Here is an 18,660-nt window from a genome sequence, read left to right as displayed (position 1 = left end):
CTCCTCTTGTATTTATGGTGCGCTCCTCTTGTATTTATGGTGTGTTCCTCTTGTATTTATGGTGCGCTCCTCTTGTATTTATGGTGCGCTCCTCTTGTTTTTATGGTGCGCTTCTCTTGTATTTATGGTGCGTTCCTCTTGTATTTATGGTGCGCTCCTCTTGTATTTATGGTGTGCTCCTCTTGTATTTATGGTGTGCTCCTCTTGTATTTATGGTGTGTTCCTCTTGTATTTATGGTGGGCTCCTCTTGTATTTATGGTGTGGGCCTCTTGTATTTATGGTGTGCTCCTCTTGTATTTATGGTGCGCTCCTCTTGTATTTATGGTGTTCTCCTCTTGTATTTATGGTGGGCTCCTCTTGTATTTATGGTGTGCTCCTCTTGTATTTATGGTGTGCTCCTCTTGTATTTATGGTGTGCTCCTCTTGTATTTATGGTGCGCTCCTCTTGTATTTATGGTGTGCTCCTCTTGTATTTATGGTGCGCTCCTCTTATATTTATGGTGTGCTCCTCTTGTATTTATGGTGCGCTCCTCTTGTATTTATGGTGTGCTCCTCTTGTATTTATGGTGCGCTCCTCTTGTATTTATGGTGTGCTCCTCTTGTATTTATGGTGCGCTCCTCTTATATTTATGGTGCGCTCCTCTTGTATTTATGGTGCGCTCCTCTTGTATTTATGGTGGGCTCCTCTTGTATTTATGATGCGCTCCTCTTGTATTTATGGTGCGCTCCTCTTGTATTTATGGTGGGCTCCTCTTGTATTTATGGTGCGCTCCTCTTGTATTTATGGTGCGCTCCTCTTGTATTTATGGTGTGCTCCTCTTGTATTTATGGTGCGCTCCTCTTGTATTTATGGTGCGCTCCTCTTGTATTTATGGTGCGCTCCTCTTGTATTTATGGTGCGCTCCTCTTGTATTTATGCTGTGCTCCCCTTGTATTTATGGTGCGCTCCTCTTGTATTTATGCTGTGCTCCCCTTGTATTTATGGTGCGCTCCTCTTGTATTTATGGTGCGCTCCTCTTGTATTTATGGTGGGCTCCTCTTGTATTTATGATGCGCTCCTCTTGTATTTATGGTGCGCTCCTCTTGTATTTATGGTGGGCTCCTCTTGTATTTATGGTGCGCTCCTCTTGTATTTATGGTGCGCTCCTCTTGTATTTATGGTGTGCTCCTCTTGTATTTATGGTGCGCTCCTCTTGTATTTATGGTGCGCTCCTCTTGTATTTATGGTGCGCTCCTCTTGTATTTATGGTGCGCTCCTCTTGTATTTATGCTGTGCTCCCCTTGTATTTATGGTGGGCTCCTCTTGTATTTATGCTGTGCTCCCCTTGTATTTATGGTGCGCTCCTCTTGTATTTATGGTGCGCTCCTCTTGTATTTATGGTGCGCTCCTCTTGTATTTATGGTGTTCTCCTCCTGTATTTATGGTGCGCTCCTCTTGTATTTATGGTGCGCTCCTCTTGTATTTATGGTGCGCTCCTCTTGTATTTATGGTGCGCTCCTCCTGTATTTATGGTGTGTTCCTCTTGTATTTATGGTGCGCTCCTCTTGTATTTATGGTGGGCTCCTCTTGTATTTCTGGTGCGCTCCTCTTGTATTTATGGTGCGCTCCTCTTGTATTTATGGTGCGCTCCTCTTGTATTTATGGTGTGCTCCTCTTGTATTTATGGTGCGCTCCTCTTGTATTTATGGTGCGCTCCTCTTGTATTTATGGTGTGCTCCTCTTGTATTTATGGTGCGCTCCTCTTGTATTTATGGTGTGCTCCTCTTGTATTTATGGTGCTCTCCTCTTGTATTTATGGTGCGCTCCTCTTGTATTTATGGTGAGCTCCTCTTGTATTTATGGTGCGCTCCTCTTGTATTTATGGTGCGCTCCTCTTGTATTTATGGTGCGCTCCTCTTGTATTTATGGTGCGCTCCTCTTGTATTTATGGTGCGCTCCTCCTGTATTTATGGTGTGCTCCTCTTGTATTTATGGTGCGCTCCTCTTGTATTTATGGTGAGCTCCTCTTGTATTTATGGTGCGCTCCTCTTGTATTTATGGTGTTCTCCTCTTGTATTTATGGTGCGCTCCTCTTGTATTTATAGTGTCCTCCTCTTGTATTTATGGTGGGCTCCTCTTGTATTTATGGTGCGCTCCTCTTGTATTTATGGTGCGCTCCTCTTGTATTTATGGTGCGCTCCTCTTGTATTTATGGTGCGCTCCTCTTGTATTTATGGTGCGCTCCTCTTGTATTTATGGTGTGCTCCTCTTGTATTTATGGTGTGCGCCTCTTGTATTTATGGTGCGCTCCTCTTGTATTTATGGTGGGCTCCTCTTGTATTTATGGTCTGCTCCTCTTGTATTTATGGTGCGCTCCTCTTGTATTTATGGTGCGCTCCTCTTGTATTTATGGTGCGCTCCTCTTGTATTTATGGTGTGCTCCTCTTGTATTTATGGTGCGCTCCTCTTGTATTTATGGTGCGCTCCTCTTGTATTTATGGTGAGCTCCTCTTGTATTTATGGTGTGCTCCTCTTGTATTTATGGTGCGCTCCTCTTGTATTTATGGTGTTCTCCTCTTGTATTTATGGTGCGCTCCTCTTGTATTTATGGTGTGCTCCTCTTGTATTTATGGTGGGCTCCTCCTGTATTTATGGTGTCCTCCTCTTGTATTTATGGTGCACTCCTCTTGTATTTATGGTGTCCTCCTCTTGTATTTATGGTGTTCTCCTCTTGTATTTATGGTGCGCTCCTCTTGTATTTATAGTGTGCTCCTCTTGTATTTATGGTGTCCTCCTCTTGTATTTATGGTGGGCTCCTCTTGTATTTATGGTCTGCTCCTCTTGTATTTATGGTGGGCTCCTCTTGTATTTATGGTGGGCTCCTCTTGTATTTATGGTGCGCTCCTCTTGTATTTATGGTGCGCTCCTCTTGTAATTATGGTGCTCCTCTTGTATTTATGGTGAGCTCCTCTTGTATTTATGGTGCGCTCCTCTTGTATTTATGGTGCGCTCCTCTTGTATTTATGGTGCGCTCCTCTTGTATTTATGCTGTGCTCCCCTTGTATTTATGGTCTGCTCCTCCTGTATTTATGGTGCGCTCCTCTTGTATTTATGGTGTCCTCCTCTTGTATTTATGGTGGGCTCCTCTTGTATTTATGGTGTCCTCCTCTTGTATTTATGGTGTGCTCCTCTTGTATTTATGGTGCGCTCCTCTTGTATTTATGGTGCGCTCCTCTTGTAATTATGGTGCTCCTCTTGTATTTATGGTGAGCTCCTCTTGTATTTATGGTGCGCTCCTCTTGTATTTATGGTGTCCTCCTCTTGTATTTATGGTGCGCTCCCCTTGTATTTATGGTGCGCTCCCCTTGTATTTATGGTGCGCTCCTCTTGTATTTATGGTGCGCTCCTCTTGTATTTATGGTGCGCTCCTCTTGTATTTATGGTGTGCTCCTCTTGTATTTATGGTGCGCTCCTCTTGTATTTATGGTGCGCTCCTCTTGTAATTATGGTGCTCCTCTTGTATTTATGGTGAGCTCCTCTTGTATTTATGGTGCGCTCCTCTTGTATTTATGGTGTCCTCCTCTTGTATTTATGGTGCGCTCCCCTTGTATTTATGGTGCGCTCCCCTTGTATTTATGGTGCGCTCCTCTTGTATTTATGGTGCGCTCCCCTTGTATTTATGGTGCGCTCCTCTTGTATTTATGGTGAGCTCCTCTTGTATTTATGGTGTGCTCCTCTTGTATTTATGGTGCGCTCCTCTTGTATTTATGGTGTGCTCCTCTTGTATTTATGGTGCGCTCCTCTTGTATTTATGGTGCGCTCCTCTTGTATTTATGGTGAGCTCCTCTTGTATTTATGGTGCACTCCTCTTGTATTTATGGTGGGCTCCTCTTGTATTTATGCTGTGCTCCCCTTGTATTTATGGTGCGCTCCTCTTGTATTTATGGTGTGCTCCTCTTGTATTTATAGTGTGCTCCTCTTGTATTTATGGTGAGCTCCTCTTGTATTTATAGTGTGCTCCTCTTGTATTTATGGTGAGCTCCTCTTGTATTTATGGTGTGCTCCTCTTGTATTTATGGTGAGCTCCTCTTGTATTTATGGTGCACTCCTCTTGTATTTATCGTGCGCTCCTCTTGTATTTATGCTGTGCTCCCCTTGTATTTATGGTGCGCTCCTCTTGTATTTATGGTGTGCTCCTCTTGTATTTATAGTGTGCTCCTCTTGTATTTATGGTGCGCTCCTCTTGTATTTATGGTGGGCTCCTCTTGTATTTATGGTCTACTCCTCTTGTATTTATGGTGCGCTCCTCTTGTATTTATGGTGCGCTCCTCTTGTAATTATGGTGCGCTCCTCTTGTATTTATGGTGCGCTCCTCTTGTATTTATGGTGTGCTCCTCTTGTATTTATGGTGCGCTCCTCTTGTATTTATGGTGCTCTCCTCTTGTATTTATGGTGCGCTCCTCTTGTATTTATGGTGTGCTCCTCTTGTATTTATGGTGCGCTCCTCTTGTATTTATGGTGCGCTCCTCTTGTAATTATGGTGCGCTCCTCTTGTATTTATGGTGCGCTCCTCTTGTATTTATGGTGCGCTCCTCTTGTATTTATGGTGTGCTCCTCTTGTATTTATGGTGCGCTCCTCTTGTATTTATGGTGCGCTCCTCTTGTATTTATGGTGTGCTCCTCTTGTATTTATGGTGCGCTCCTCTTGTATTTATGGTGCTCTCCTCTTGTATTTATGGTGTGTTCCTCTTGTATTTATGGTGCGCTCCTCTTGTATTTATGGTGAGCTCCTCTTGTATTTATGGTGCGCTCCTCTTGTATTAATGGTGTCCTCCTCTTGTATTTATGGTGCTCTCCTCTTGTATTTATGGTGTGCTCCTCTTGTATTTATGGTGCGCTCCCCTTGTATTTATGGTGCGCTCCCCTTGTATTTATGGTGCGCTCCTCTTGTATTTATGGTGCGCTCCTCTTGTATTTATGGTGCGCTCCTCTTGTATTTATGGTGAGCTCCTCTTGTATTTATGGTGCGCTCCTCTTGTATTAATGGTGCTCTCCTCTTGTATTTATGGTGCTCTCCTCTTGTATTTATGGTGTGCTCCTCTTGTATTTATGGTGCGCTCCCCTTGTATTTATGGTGCGCTCCTCTTGTATTTATGGTGCGCTCCTCTTGTATTTATGGTGCGCTCCTCTTGTATTTATGGTCTGCTCCTCTTGTATTTATGGTGCGCTCCTCTTGTAATTATGGTGCTCCTCTTGTATTTATGGTGAGCTCCTCTTGTATTTATGGTGCACTCCTCTTGTATTTATGGTGGGCTCCTCTTGTATTTATGCTGTGCTCCCCTTGTATTTATGGTGCTCTCCTCTTGTATTTATGGTGTGCTCCTCTTGTATTTATGGTGCGCTCCTCTTGTATTTATGGTGCGCTCCTCTTGTATTTATGGTGCGCTCCTCTTGTATTTATGGTGTGCTCCTCTTGTATTTGTGGTGTGCTCCTCTTGTATTTATGGTGCGCTCCTCTTGTATTTATGGTGTGCTCCTCTTGTATTTATGGTGCGCTCCTCTTGTATTTATGGTGTGCTCCTCTTGTATTTATGGTGTGTTCCTCTTGTATTTATGGTGCGCTCCTCTTGTATTTATGGTGCGCTCCTCTTGTATTTATGGTGTGCTCCTCTTGTATTTATGGTGCGCTCCTCTTGTATTTATGGTGGGCTCCTCTTGTATTTATGGTGTGTTCCTCTTGTATTTATGGTGCGCTCCTCTTGTATTTATGGTGCGCTCCTCTTGTATTTATGGTGCTCTCCTCTTGTATTTATGGTGCGCTCCTCTTGTATTTATGGTGAGCTCCTCTTGTATTTATGGTGTGCTCCTCTTGTATTTATGGTGCGCTCCTCTTGTATTTATGGTGCGCTCCTCTTGTATTTATGGTGTGTTCCTCTTGTGTTTATGGTGGGCTCCTCTTCTATTTATGGTGCGCTCCTCTTGTATTTATGGTGTTCTCCTCCTGTATTTATGGTGCGCTACTCTTATATTTATGGTGCGCTCCTCTTGTATTTATGGTGCGCTCCTCTTGTATTTATGGTGCGCTCCTCTTGTATTTATGGTGCGCTCCTCTTGTATTTATGGTGTTCTCCTCTTGTATTTATGGTGTGCTCCTCTTGTATTTATGGTGCTCTCCTCTTGTATTTATGGTGTGCTCCTCTTGTATTTATGGTGTGCTCCTCTTGTATTTATGGTGCGCTCCTCTTGTATTTATGGTGCGCTCCTCTTGTATTTATGGTGCGCTCCTCTTGTATTTATGGTGCGCTCCTCTTGTATTTATGGTGTGCTCCTCTTGTATTTATGGTGTGCTCCTCTTGTATTTATGGTGCTCTCCTCTTGTATTTATGGTGTGCTCCTCTTGTATTTATGGTGTTCTCCTCTTGTATTTATGGTGCGCTCCTCTTGTATTTATGGTGGGCTCCTCTTGTATTTATGGTGCGCTCCTCTTGTATTTATGGTGAGCTCCTCTTGTATTTATGGTGTGCTCCTCTTGTATTTATGGTGCACTCCTCTTGTATTTATGGTGTCCTCCTCTTGTATTTATGGTGTTCTCCTCTTGTATTTATGGTGCGCTCCTCTTGTATTTATAGTGTGCTCCTCTTGTATTTATGGTGTCCTCCTCTTGTATTTATGGTGGGCTCCTCTTGTATTTATGGTCTGCTCCTCTTGTATTTATGGTGGGCTCCTCTTGTATTTATGGTGGGCTCCTCTTGTATTTATGGTGCGCTCCTCTTGTATTTATGGTGCGCTCCTCTTGTAATTATGGTGCTCCTCTTGTATTTATGGTGAGCTCCTCTTGTATTTATGGTGCGCTCCTCTTGTATTTATGGTGTTCTCCTCTTGTATTTATGGTGCGCTCCTCTTGTATTTATGGTGCGCTCCTCTTGTATTTATGGTGCGCTCCTCTTGTATTTATGGTGTTCTCCTCTTGTATTTATGGTGCGCTCCTCTTGTATTTATGGTGCGCTCCTCTTGTATTTATGGTGCGCTCCTCTTGTATTTATGGTGGGCTCCTCCTGTATTTATGGTGCGCTCCTCTTGTATTTATGGTGCGCTCCTCTTGTATTTATGCTGTGCTCCCCTTGTATTTATGGTCTGCTCCTCCTGTATTTATGGTGCGCTCCTCTTGTATTTATGGTGTCCTCCTCTTGTATTTATGGTGGGCTCCTCTTGTATTTATGGTGTCCTCCTCTTGTATTTATGGTGGGCTCCTCTTGTATTTATGGTGTGCTCCTCTTGTATTTATGGTGCGCTCCTCTTGTATTTATGGTGCGCTCCTCTTGTAATTATGGTGCTCCTCTTGTATTTATGGTGAGCTCCTCTTGTATTTATGGTGCGCTCCTCTTGTATTTATGGTGTCCTCCTCTTGTATTTATGGTGCGCTCCCCTTGTATTTATGGTGCGCTCCCCTTGTATTTATGGTGCGCTCCTCTTGTATTTATGGTGCGCTCCTCTTGTATTTATGGTGCGCTCCTCTTGTATTTATGGTGTGCTCCTCTTGTATTTATGGTGCGCTCCTCTTGTATTTATGGTGCGCTCCTCTTGTAATTATGGTGCTCCTCTTGTATTTATGGTGAGCTCCTCTTGTATTTATGGTGCGCTCCTCTTGTATTTATGGTGTCCTCCTCTTGTATTTATGGTGCGCTCCCCTTGTATTTATGGTGCGCTCCCCTTGTATTTATGGTGCGCTCCTCTTGTATTTATGGTGCGCTCCCCTTGTATTTATGGTGCGCTCCTCTTGTATTTATGGTGAGCTCCTCTTGTATTTATGGTGTGCTCCTCTTGTATTTATGGTGCGCTCCTCTTGTATTTATGGTGTGCTCCTCTTGTATTTATGGTGCGCTCCTCTTGTATTTATGGTGCGCTCCTCTTGTATTTATGGTGAGCTCCTCTTGTATTTATGGTGCACTCCTCTTGTATTTATGGTGGGCTCCTCTTGTATTTATGCTGTGCTCCCCTTGTATTTATGGTGCGCTCCTCTTGTATTTATGGTGTGCTCCTCTTGTATTTATAGTGTGCTCCTCTTGTATTTATGGTGAGCTCCTCTTGTATTTATAGTGTGCTCCTCTTGTATTTATGGTGAGCTCCTCTTGTATTTATGGTGTGCTCCTCTTGTATTTATGGTGAGCTCCTCTTGTATTTATGGTGCACTCCTCTTGTATTTATCGTGCGCTCCTCTTGTATTTATGCTGTGCTCCCCTTGTATTTATGGTGCGCTCCTCTTGTATTTATGGTGTGCTCCTCTTGTATTTATAGTGTGCTCCTCTTGTATTTATGGTGCGCTCCTCTTGTATTTATGGTGGGCTCCTCTTGTATTTTTGGTCTACTCCTCTTGTATTTATGGTGCGCTCCTCTTGTATTTATGGTGCGCTCCTCTTGTAATTATGGTGCGCTCCTCTTGTATTTATGGTGCGCTCCTCTTGTATTTATGGTGTGCTCCTCTTGTATTTATGGTGCGCTCCTCTTGTATTTATGGTGCTCTCCTCTTGTATTTATGGTGCGCTCCTCTTGTATTTATGGTGTGCTCCTCTTGTATTTATGGTGCGCTCCTCTTGTATTTATGGTGCGCTCCTCTTGTAATTATGGTGCGCTCCTCTTGTATTTATGGTGCGCTCCTCTTGTATTTATGGTGCGCTCCTCTTGTATTTATGGTGTGCTCCTCTTGTATTTATGGTGCGCTCCTCTTGTATTTATGGTGCGCTCCTCTTGTATTTATGGTGTGCTCCTCTTGTATTTATGGTGCGCTCCTCTTGTATTTATGGTGCTCTCCTCTTGTATTTATGGTGTGTTCCTCTTGTATTCATGGTGCGCTCCTCTTGTATTTATGGTGAGCTCCTCTTGTATTTATGGTGCGCTCCTCTTGTATTAATGGTGTCCTCCTCTTGTATTTATGGTGCTCTCCTCTTGTATTTATGGTGTGCTCCTCTTGTATTTATGGTGCGCTCCCCTTGTATTTATGGTGCGCTCCCCTTGTATTTATGGTGCGCTCCTCTTGTATTTATGGTGCGCTCCTCTTGTATTTATGGTGCGCTCCTCTTGTATTTATGGTGAGCTCCTCTTGTATTTATGGTGCGCTCCTCTTGTATTAATGGTGCTCTCCTCTTGTATTTATGGTGCTCTCCTCTTGTATTTATGGTGTGCTCCTCTTGTATTTATGGTGCGCTCCCCTTGTATTTATGGTGCGCTCCTCTTGTATTTATGGTGCGCTCCTCTTGTATTTATGGTGCGCTCCTCTTGTATTTATGGTCTGCTCCTCTTGTATTTATGGTGCGCTCCTCTTGTAATTATGGTGCTCCTCTTGTATTTATGGTGAGCTCCTCTTGTATTTATGGTGCACTCCTCTTGTATTTATGGTGGGCTCCTCTTGTATTTATGCTGTGCTCCCCTTGTATTTATGGTGCTCTCCTCTTGTATTTATGGTGTGCTCCTCTTGTATTTATGGTGCGCTCCTCTTGTATTTATGGTGCGCTCCTCTTGTATTTATGGTGCGCTCCTCTTGTATTTATGGTGTGCTCCTCTTGTATTTGTGGTGTGCTCCTCTTGTATTTATGGTGCGCTCCTCTTGTATTTATGGTGTGCTCCTCTTGTATTTATGGTGCGCTCCTCTTGTATTTATGGTGTGCTCCTCTTGTATTTATGGTGTGTTCCTCTTGTATTTATGGTGCGCTCCTCTTGTATTTATGGTGCGCTCCTCTTGTATTTATGGTGTGCTCCTCTTGTATTTATGGTGCGCTCCTCTTGTATTTATGGTGGGCTCCTCTTGTATTTATGGTGTGTTCCTCTTGTATTTATGGTGCGCTCCTCTTGTATTTATGGTGCGCTCCTCTTGTATTTATGGTGCTCTCCTCTTGTATTTATGGTGCGCTCCTCTTGTATTTATGGTGAGCTCCTCTTGTATTTATGGTGTGCTCCTCTTGTATTTATGGTGCGCTCCTCTTGTATTTATGGTGCGCTCCTCTTGTATTTATGGTGTGTTCCTCTTGTGTTTATGGTGGGCTCCTCTTCTATTTATGGTGCGCTCCTCTTGTATTTATGGTGTTCTCCTCCTGTATTTATGGTGCGCTACTCTTATATTTATGGTGCGCTCCTCTTGTATTTATGGTGCGCTCCTCTTGTATTTATGGTGCGCTCCTCTTGTATTTATGGTGCGCTCCTCTTGTATTTATGGTGTTCTCCTCTTGTATTTATGGTGTGCTCCTCTTGTATTTATGGTGCTCTCCTCTTGTATTTATGGTGTGCTCCTCTTGTATTTATGGTGTGCTCCTCTTGTATTTATGGTGCGCTCCTCTTGTATTTATGGTGCGCTCCTCTTGTATTTATGGTGCGCTCCTCTTGTATTTATGGTGCGCTCCTCTTGTATTTATGGTGTGCTCCTCTTGTATTTATGGTGTGCTCCTCTTGTATTTATGGTGCTCTCCTCTTGTATTTATGGTGTGCTCCTCTTGTATTTATGGTGCGCTCCTCTTGTATTTATGGTGTGCTCCTCTTGTATTTATGGTGCGCTCCTCTTGTATTTATGGTGTTCTCCTCTTGTATTTATGGTGTGCTCCTCTTGTATTTATGGTGCTCTCCTCTTGTATTTATGGTGTGCTCCTCTTGTATTTATGGTGTGCTCCTCTTGTATTTATGGTGCGCTCCTCTTGTATTTATGGTGCGCTCCTCTTGTATTTATGGTGCGCTCCTCTTGTATTTATGGTGCGCTCCTCTTGTATTTATGGTGTGCTCCTCTTGTATTTATGGTGTGCTCCTCTTGTATTTATGGTGCTCTCCTCTTGTATTTATGGTGTGCTCCTCTTGTATTTATGGTGCGCTCCTCTTGTATTTATGGTGTGCTCCTCTTGTATTTATGGTGCGCTCCTCTTGTATTTATGGTCCGGGCCTCTTGTATTTATGGTGTGCTCCTCTTGTATTTATGGTGCTCTCCTCTTGTATTTATGGTGTTCTCCTCTTGTATTTATGGTGCGCTCCTCTTGTATTTATGGTGCGCTCCTCTTGTATTTATGGTGTGCTCCTCTTGTATTTATGGTGCGCTCCTCTTGTATTTATGGTGCGCTCCTCTTCTATTTATTGTGCGCTCCTCTTGTATTTATGGTGGGCTCCTCTTCTATTTATGGTGCGCTCCTCTTGTATTTATCGTGCGCTCCTCCTGTATTTATGGTGTCCTCCTCTTGTATTTATGGTGCACTCCTCTTGTATTTATGGTGGGCTCCTCTTGTATTTATGGTGTCCTCCTCTTGTATTTATGCTGTGCTCCCCTTGTATTTATGGTGCGCTCCTCTTGTATTTATGGTGCGCTCCTCTTGTATTTATGGTGTGCTCCTCTTGTATTTATGGTGTTCTCCTCCTGTATTTATGGTGCGCTCCTCTTGTATTTATGGTGTTCTCCTCCTGTATTTATGGTGTGCTCCTCTTGTATTTATGGTGGGCTCCTCTTGTATTTATGGTGCGCTCCTCTTGTATTTATGGTGCGCTCCTCTTGTATTTATGGTGCTCTCCTCTTGTATTTATGGTGAGCTCCTCTTGTATTTATGGTGCGCTCCTCTTGTATTTATGGTGCGCTCCTCTTGTATTTATGGTGCGCTCCTCTTGTATTTATGGTGCGCTCCTCTTGTATTTATGGTGCGCTCCTCTTGTATTTATGGTGCGCTCCTCTTGTATTTATGGTGCTCTCCTCCTGTATTTATGGTGCGCTCCTCTTGTATTTATGGTGGGCTCCTCTTGTATTTATGGTGCGCTCCTCTTGTATTTATGGTGCGCTCCTCTTGTATTTATGGTGAGCTCCTCTTGTATTTATGGTGCGCTCCTCTTGTATTTATGGTGCGCTCCTCTTGTATTTATGGTGCGCTCCTCTTGTATTTATGGTGCGCTCCTCTTGTATTTATGGTGCGCTCCTCTTGTATTTATGGTGTGCTCCTCTTGTATTTATGGTGGGCTCCTCTTCTATTTATGGTGGGCTCCTCTTGTATTTATGGTGTTCTCCTCCTGTATTTATGGTGCGCTCCTCTTGTATTTATGGTGCGCTCCTCTTGTATTTATGGTGCGCTCCTCTTGTATTTATGGTGCGCTCCTCTTGTATTTATGGTGTGCTCCTCTTGTATTTATGGTGGGCTCCTCTTGTATTTATGGTGTGCTCCTCTTGTATTTATGGTGCTCTCCTCTTGTATTTATGGTGGGCTCCTCTTGTATTTATGGTGCGCTCCTCTTGTATTTATGGTGCGCTCCTCTTGTATTTATGGTGCGCTCCTCTTGTATTTATGGTGTGCTCCTCTTGTATTTATGGTGGGCTCCTCTTCTATTTATGGTGGGCTCCTCTTGTATTTATGGTGTGCTCCTCTTGTATTTATGGTGGGCTCCTCTTGTATTTATGGTGCGCTCCTCTTGTATTTATGGTGCGCTCCTCTTGTATTTATGGTGCGCTCCTCTTGTATTTATGGTGTGCTCCTCTTGTATTTATGGTGGGCTCCTCTTCTATTTATGGTGGGCTCCTCTTGTATTTATGGTGTTCTCCTCCTGTATTTATGCTGTGCTCCCCTTGTATTTATGGTGCGCTCCTCTTGTATTTATGGTGTCCTCCTCTTGTATTTATGGTGCGCTCCTCTTGTATTTATGCTGTGCTCCCCTTGTATTTATGGTGCGCTCCTCTTGTATTTATGGTGGGCTCCTCTTGTATTTATGGTGGGCTCCTCTTGTATTTATGGTGCGCTCCTCTTGTATATATGGTGCGCTCCTCTTGTATTTATGGTGCTCTCCTCTTGTATTTATGGTGCGCTCCTCTTGAATTTATGGTGGGCTCCTCTTGTATTTATGGTTCGCTCCTCTTGTATTTATGATGCGCTCCTCTTGTATTTATGGTGCGCTCCTCTTGTATTTATGGTGCGCTCCTCTTGTATTTATGGTGGGCTCCTCTTCTATTTATGGTGCGCTCCTCTTGTATTTATGATGCGCTCCTCTTGTATTTATGGTGCGCTCCTCTTGTATTTATGGTGTGCTCCTCTTGTATTTATAGTGGGCTCCTCTTCTATTTATGGTGCGCTCCTCTTGTATTTATCGTGCGCTCCTCCTGTATTTATGGTGTGCTCCTCTTGTATTTATGGTGCGCTCCTCTTGTATTTATCGTGTCCTCCTCTTGTATTTATGGTGGGCTCCTCTTGTATTTATGGTGCGCTCCTCTTGTATTTATGGTGCGCTCCTCTTGTATTTATGGTGGGCTCCTCTTGTATTTATGGTGGGCTCCTCTTGTATTTATGGTGCGCTCCTACTGTATTTATGGTGTCCTCCTCTTGTATTTATGGTGTCCTCCTCTTGTATTTATGGTGGGCTCCTCTTGAATTTATGGTGCGCTCCTCTTGTATTTATGGTGCGCTCCTCTTGTATTTATGGTGAGCTCCTCTTGTATTTATGGTGTGCTCCTCTTGTATTTATGGTGCGCTCCTCTTGTATTTATGGTGCGCTCCTCTTGTATTTATGGTGAGCTCCTCTTGTATTTATGGTGAGCTCCTCTTGTATTTATGGTGGGCTCCTCTTGTATTTATGGTGCGCTCCTCTTGTATTTATGGTGGGCTCCTCTTGTATTTATGGTGCGCTCCTCTTGTATTTATGGTGCGCTCCTCTTGTATTTATGGTGTGCTCCTCTTGTATTTATGGTGGGCTCCTCTTGTATTTATGGTGTGCTCCTCTTGTATTTATGCTGTGCTCCCCCTGTATTTATGGTGCGCTCCTCTTGTATTTATGGTGCGCTCCTCTTGTATTTATGGTGCGCTCCTCTTGTATTTATGGTGCGCTCCTCTTGTATTTATGGTGCGCTCCTCTTGTATTTATGGTGTTCTCCTCCTGTATTTATGGTGGGCTCCTCTTGTATTTATAGTGTGCTCGTCTTGTATTTATGGTGCGCTCCTCTTGTATTTATGGTGCGCTCCTCTTGTATTTATGGTGCTCCTCTTGTATTTATGGTGAGCTCCTCTTGTATTTATGGTGCGCTTCTCTTGTATTTATGGTGTCCTCCTCTTGTATTTATGGTGCGCTCCTCTTGTATTTATGGTGTGCTCCTCTTGTATTTATGGTGGGCTCCTCTTCTATTTATGGTGGGCTCCTCTTGTATTTATGGTGCGCTCCTCTTGTATTTATGGTGCGCTCCTCTTGTATTTATGGTGTCCTCCTCTTGTATTTATGGTGCGCTCCTCTTGTATTTATGGTGCGCTCCTCTTGTATTTATGGTGGGCTCCTCTTGTATTTATGGTGCGCTCCTCTTGTATTTATGGTGTTCTCCTCCTGTATTTATGGTGTGGTCCTCTTGTATTTATGGTGTCCTCCTCTTGTATTTATGGTGGGCTCCTCTTGTATTTATGGTGTGCTCCTCTTGTATTTATGGTGCGCTCCTCTTGTATTTATGGTGCGCTCCTCTTGTATTTATGGTGCGCTCCTCTTGTATTTATGGTGCGCTCCTCTTGTATTTATGGTGCTCTCCTCTTGTATTTATGGTGCGCTCCTCTTGTATTTATGGTGCGCTCCTCTTGTATTTATGGTGCGCTCCTCTTGTATTTATGGTGTTCTCCTCCTGTATTTATGGTGTGCTCCTCTTGTATTTATGGTGCGCTCCTCTTGTATTTATGGTGAGCTCCTCTTGTATTTATGGTGCGCTCCTCTTGTATTTATGGTCTGCTCCTCTTGTATTTATGGTGCGCTCCTCTTGTATTTATGGTGCGCTCCTCTTGTATTTATGGTGTGCTCCTCTTGTATTTATGGTGCTCTCCTCTTGTATTTATGCTGCGCTCCTCTTGTATTTATGGTGCGCTCCTCTTGTATTTATGGTGCGCTCCTCTTGTATTTATGGTGTTCTCCTCCTGTATTTATGGTGTGCTCCTCTTGTATTTATGGTGCGCTCCTCTTGTATTTATGGTGAGCTCCTCTTGTATTTATGGTGCGCTCCTTTTGTATTTATGGTCTGCTCCTCTTGTATTTATGGTGCGCTCCTCTTGTATTTATGGTGCGCTCCTCTTGTATTTATGGTGGGCTCCTCTTGTATTTATGGTGTCCTCCTCTTGTATTTATGGTGGGCTCCTCTTGTATTTATGGTGTGCTCCTCTTGTATTTATGGTGCGCTCCTCTTGTATTTATGGTGTGCTCCTCTTGTATTTATGGTGGGCTCCTCTTGTATTTATCGTGTCCTCCTCTTGTATTTATGGTGTGCTCCTCTTGTATTTATGGTGCGCTCCTCTTGTATTTATGGTGCGCTCCTCTTGTATTTATGGTGGGCTCCTCTTCTATTTATGGTGCGCTCCTCTTGTATTTATGGTGCGCTCCTCTTGTATTTATGGTGGGCTCCTCTTCTATTTATGGTGCGCTCCTCTTGTATTTATCGTGCGCTCCTCCTGTATTTATGGTGTTCTCCTCCTGTATTTATGGTGTTCTCCTCCTGTATTTATGGTGTTCTCCTCCTGTATTTATGGTGCGCTCCTCTTGTATTTATGGTGTGCTCCTCTTGTATTTATGGTGTCCTCCTCTTGTATTTATGCTGTGCTCCCCTTGTATTTATGGTGCGCTCCTCTTGTATTTATGGTGCGCTCCTCTTGTATTTATGGTGCGCTCCTCTTGTATTTATGGTGCGCTCCTCTTGTATTTATGCTGTGCTCCCCTTGTATTTATGGTCTGCTCCTCCTGTATTTATGGTGCGCTCCTCTTGTATTTATGGTGTCCTCCTCTTGTATTTATGGTGGGCTCCTCTTGTATTTATGGTGTCCTCCTCTTGTATTTATGGTGGGCTCCTCTTGTATTTATGGTGTTCTCCTCCTGTATTTATGGTGTTCTCCTCCTGTATTTATGGTGCGCTCCTCTTGTATTTATGGTGCGCTCCTCTTGTATTTATGGTGTCCTCCTCTTGTATTTATGGTGCGCTCCTCTTGTATTTATGGTGCGCTCCTCTTGTAATTATGGTGCTCCTCTTGTATTTATGGTGAGCTCCTCTTGTATTTATGGTGCGCTCCTCTTGTATTTATGGTGTCCTCCTCTTGTATTTATGGTGTGCTCCCCTTGTATTTATGGTGCGCTCCTCTTGTATTTATGGTGCGCTCCTCTTGTATTTATGGTGAGCTCCTCTTGTATTTATGTTGCGCTCCTCTTGTATTTATGGTGCGTTCCTCTTGTATTTATGGTGGGCTCCTCTTGTATTTATGGTGGGCTCCTCTTCTATTTATGGTGTGCTCCTCTTGTATTTATGGTGTGCTCCTCTTGTATTTATGGTGTGCTCCTCTTGTATTTATGGTGTCCTCCTCTTGTATTTATGGTGTGCTCCTCTTGTATTTATGGTGCGCTCCTCTTGTAATTATGGTGCTCCTCTTGTATTTATGGTGCGCTCCTCTTGTATTTATGGTGTCCTCCTCTTGTATTTATGGTGGGCTCCTCTTGTATTTATGGTGCGCTCCTCTTGTAATTATGGTGCTCCTCTTGTATTTATGGTGAGCTCCTCTTGTATTTATGGTGCGCTCCTCTTGTATTTATGGTGCTCTCCTCTTGTATTAATGGTGTCCTCCTCTTGTATTTATGGTGTGCTCCCCTTGTATTTATGGTGCGCTCCTCTTGTATTTATGGTGCGCTCCTCTTGTATTTATGGTGCGCTCCTCTTGTATTTATGGTCTGCTCCTCTTGTATTTATGGTGCGCTCCTCTTGTAATTATGGTGCTCCTCTTGTATTTATGGTGAGCTCCTCTTGTATTTATGGTGCACTCCTCTTGTATTTATGGTGGGCTCCTCTTGTATTTATGCTGTGCTCCCCTTGTATTTATGGTGCGCTCCTCTTGTATTTATGGTGTGCTCCTCTTGTATTTGTGGTGTGCTCCTCTTGTATTTATGGTGCGCTCCTCTTGTATTTATGGTGTGCTCCTCTTGTATTTATGGTGCGCTCCTCTTGTATTTATGGTGCGCTCCTCTTGTATTTATGGTGCGCTCCTCTTGTATTTATGGTCTGCTCCTCTTGTATTTATGGTGCGCTCCTCTTGTAATTATGGTGCTCCTCTTGTATTTATGGTGAGCTCCTCCTGTATTTATGGTGCACTCCTCTTGTATTTATGGTGGGCTCCCCTTGTATTTATGGTGCGCTCCTCTTGTATTTATGGTGCGCTCCTCTTGTATTTATGGTGCGCTCCTCTTGTATTTATGGTCTGCTCCTCTTGTATTTATGGTGCGCTCCTCTTGTAATTATGGTGCTCCTCTTGTATTTATGGTGAGCTCCTCCTGTATTTATGGTGCACTCCTCTTGTATTTATGGTGGGCTCCTCTTGTATTTATGCTGTGCTCCCCTTGTATTTATGGTGCGCTCCTCTTGTATTTATGGTGTGCTCCTCTTGTATTTGTGGTGTGCTCCTCTTGTATTTATGGTGCGCTCCTCTTGTATTTATGGTGTGCTCCTCTTGTATTTATGGTGCGTTCCTCTTGTATTTATGGTGCGCTCCTCTTGTATTTATGGTGTGCTCCTCTTGTATTTATGGTGTGCTCCTCTTGTATTTATGGTGCGCTCCTCTTGTATTTATGGTGCTCTCCTCTTGTATTTATGGTGGGCTCCTCTTGTATTTATGGTGCGCTCCTCTTGTATTTATGGTGTGCTCCTCTTGTATTTATGGTGCGCTCCTCTTGTATTTATGGTGCGCTCCTCTTGTATTTATGGTGCTCTCCTCTTGTATTTATGCTGTGCTCCCCTTGTATTTATGGTGCGCTCCTCTTGTATTTATGGTGTGCTCCTCTTGTATTTGTGGTGTGCTCCTCTTGTATTTATGGTGCGCTCCTCTTGTATTTATGGTGTCCTCCTCTTGTATTTATGGTGTGCTCCCCTTGTATTTATGGTGCGCTCCTCTTGTATTTATGGTGCGCTCCTCTTGTATTTATGGTGAGCTCCTCTTGTATTTATGGTGCGCTCCTCTTGTATTTATGGTGCGTTCCTCTTGTATTTATGGTGGGCTCCTCTTGTATTTATGGTGGGCTCCTCTTGTATTTATGGTGGGCTCCTCTTCTATTTATGGTGTGCTCCTCTTGTATTTATGGTGTGCTCCTCTTGTATTTATGGTGTGCTCCTCTTGTATTTATGGTGTCCTCCTCTTGTATTTATGGTGTGCTCCTCTTGTATTTATGGTGCGCTCCTCTTGTAATTATGGTGCTCCTCTTGTATTTATGGTGCGCTCCTCTTGTATTTATGGTGTCCTCCTCTTGTATTTATGGTGGGCTCCTCTTGTATTTATGGTGCGCTCCTCTTGTAATTATGGTGCTCCTCTTGTATTTATGGTGCGCTCCTCTTGTATTTATGGTGCGCTCCTCTTGTATTTATGGTGCGCTCCTCTTGTATTAATGGTGTCCTCCTCTTGTATTTATGGTGTGCTCCCCTTGTATTTATGGTGCGCTCCTCTTGTATTTATGGTGCGCTCCTCTTGTATTTATGGTGGGCTCCTCTTGTATTTATGGTGCGCTCCTCTTGTAATTATGGTGCTCCTCTTGTATTTATGGTGCGCTCCTCTTGTATTTATGGTGCGCTCCTCTTGTATTTATGGTGCGCTCCTCTTGTATTAATGGTGTCCTCCTCTTGTATTTATGGTGGGCTCCCCTTGTATTTATGGTGCGCTCCTCTTGTATTTATGGTGCGCTCCTCTTGTATTTATGG

General features: G+C 43.6%; 1 protein-coding gene across 2 annotated transcripts in view; it reads left to right on the top strand.

Annotated features, from left to right (window-relative positions):
- BSN (bassoon presynaptic cytomatrix protein) overlaps positions 1 to 18,660 on the top strand; it is a 518,262-nt gene that overhangs the window by 330,426 nt on the left and 169,176 nt on the right. The window lies entirely within an intron of this gene.

This window comes from Phyllobates terribilis, unplaced genomic scaffold, assembly GCF_046119375.1.
Source record: "Phyllobates terribilis strain yellow unplaced genomic scaffold, ASM4611937v1 Scaffold_8__6_contigs__length_399053987, whole genome shotgun sequence".
Taxonomy (NCBI): Eukaryota; Metazoa; Chordata; class Amphibia; order Anura; family Dendrobatidae; genus Phyllobates; species Phyllobates terribilis.
This window is presented reverse-complemented; position numbering and strand designations above follow the sequence as displayed.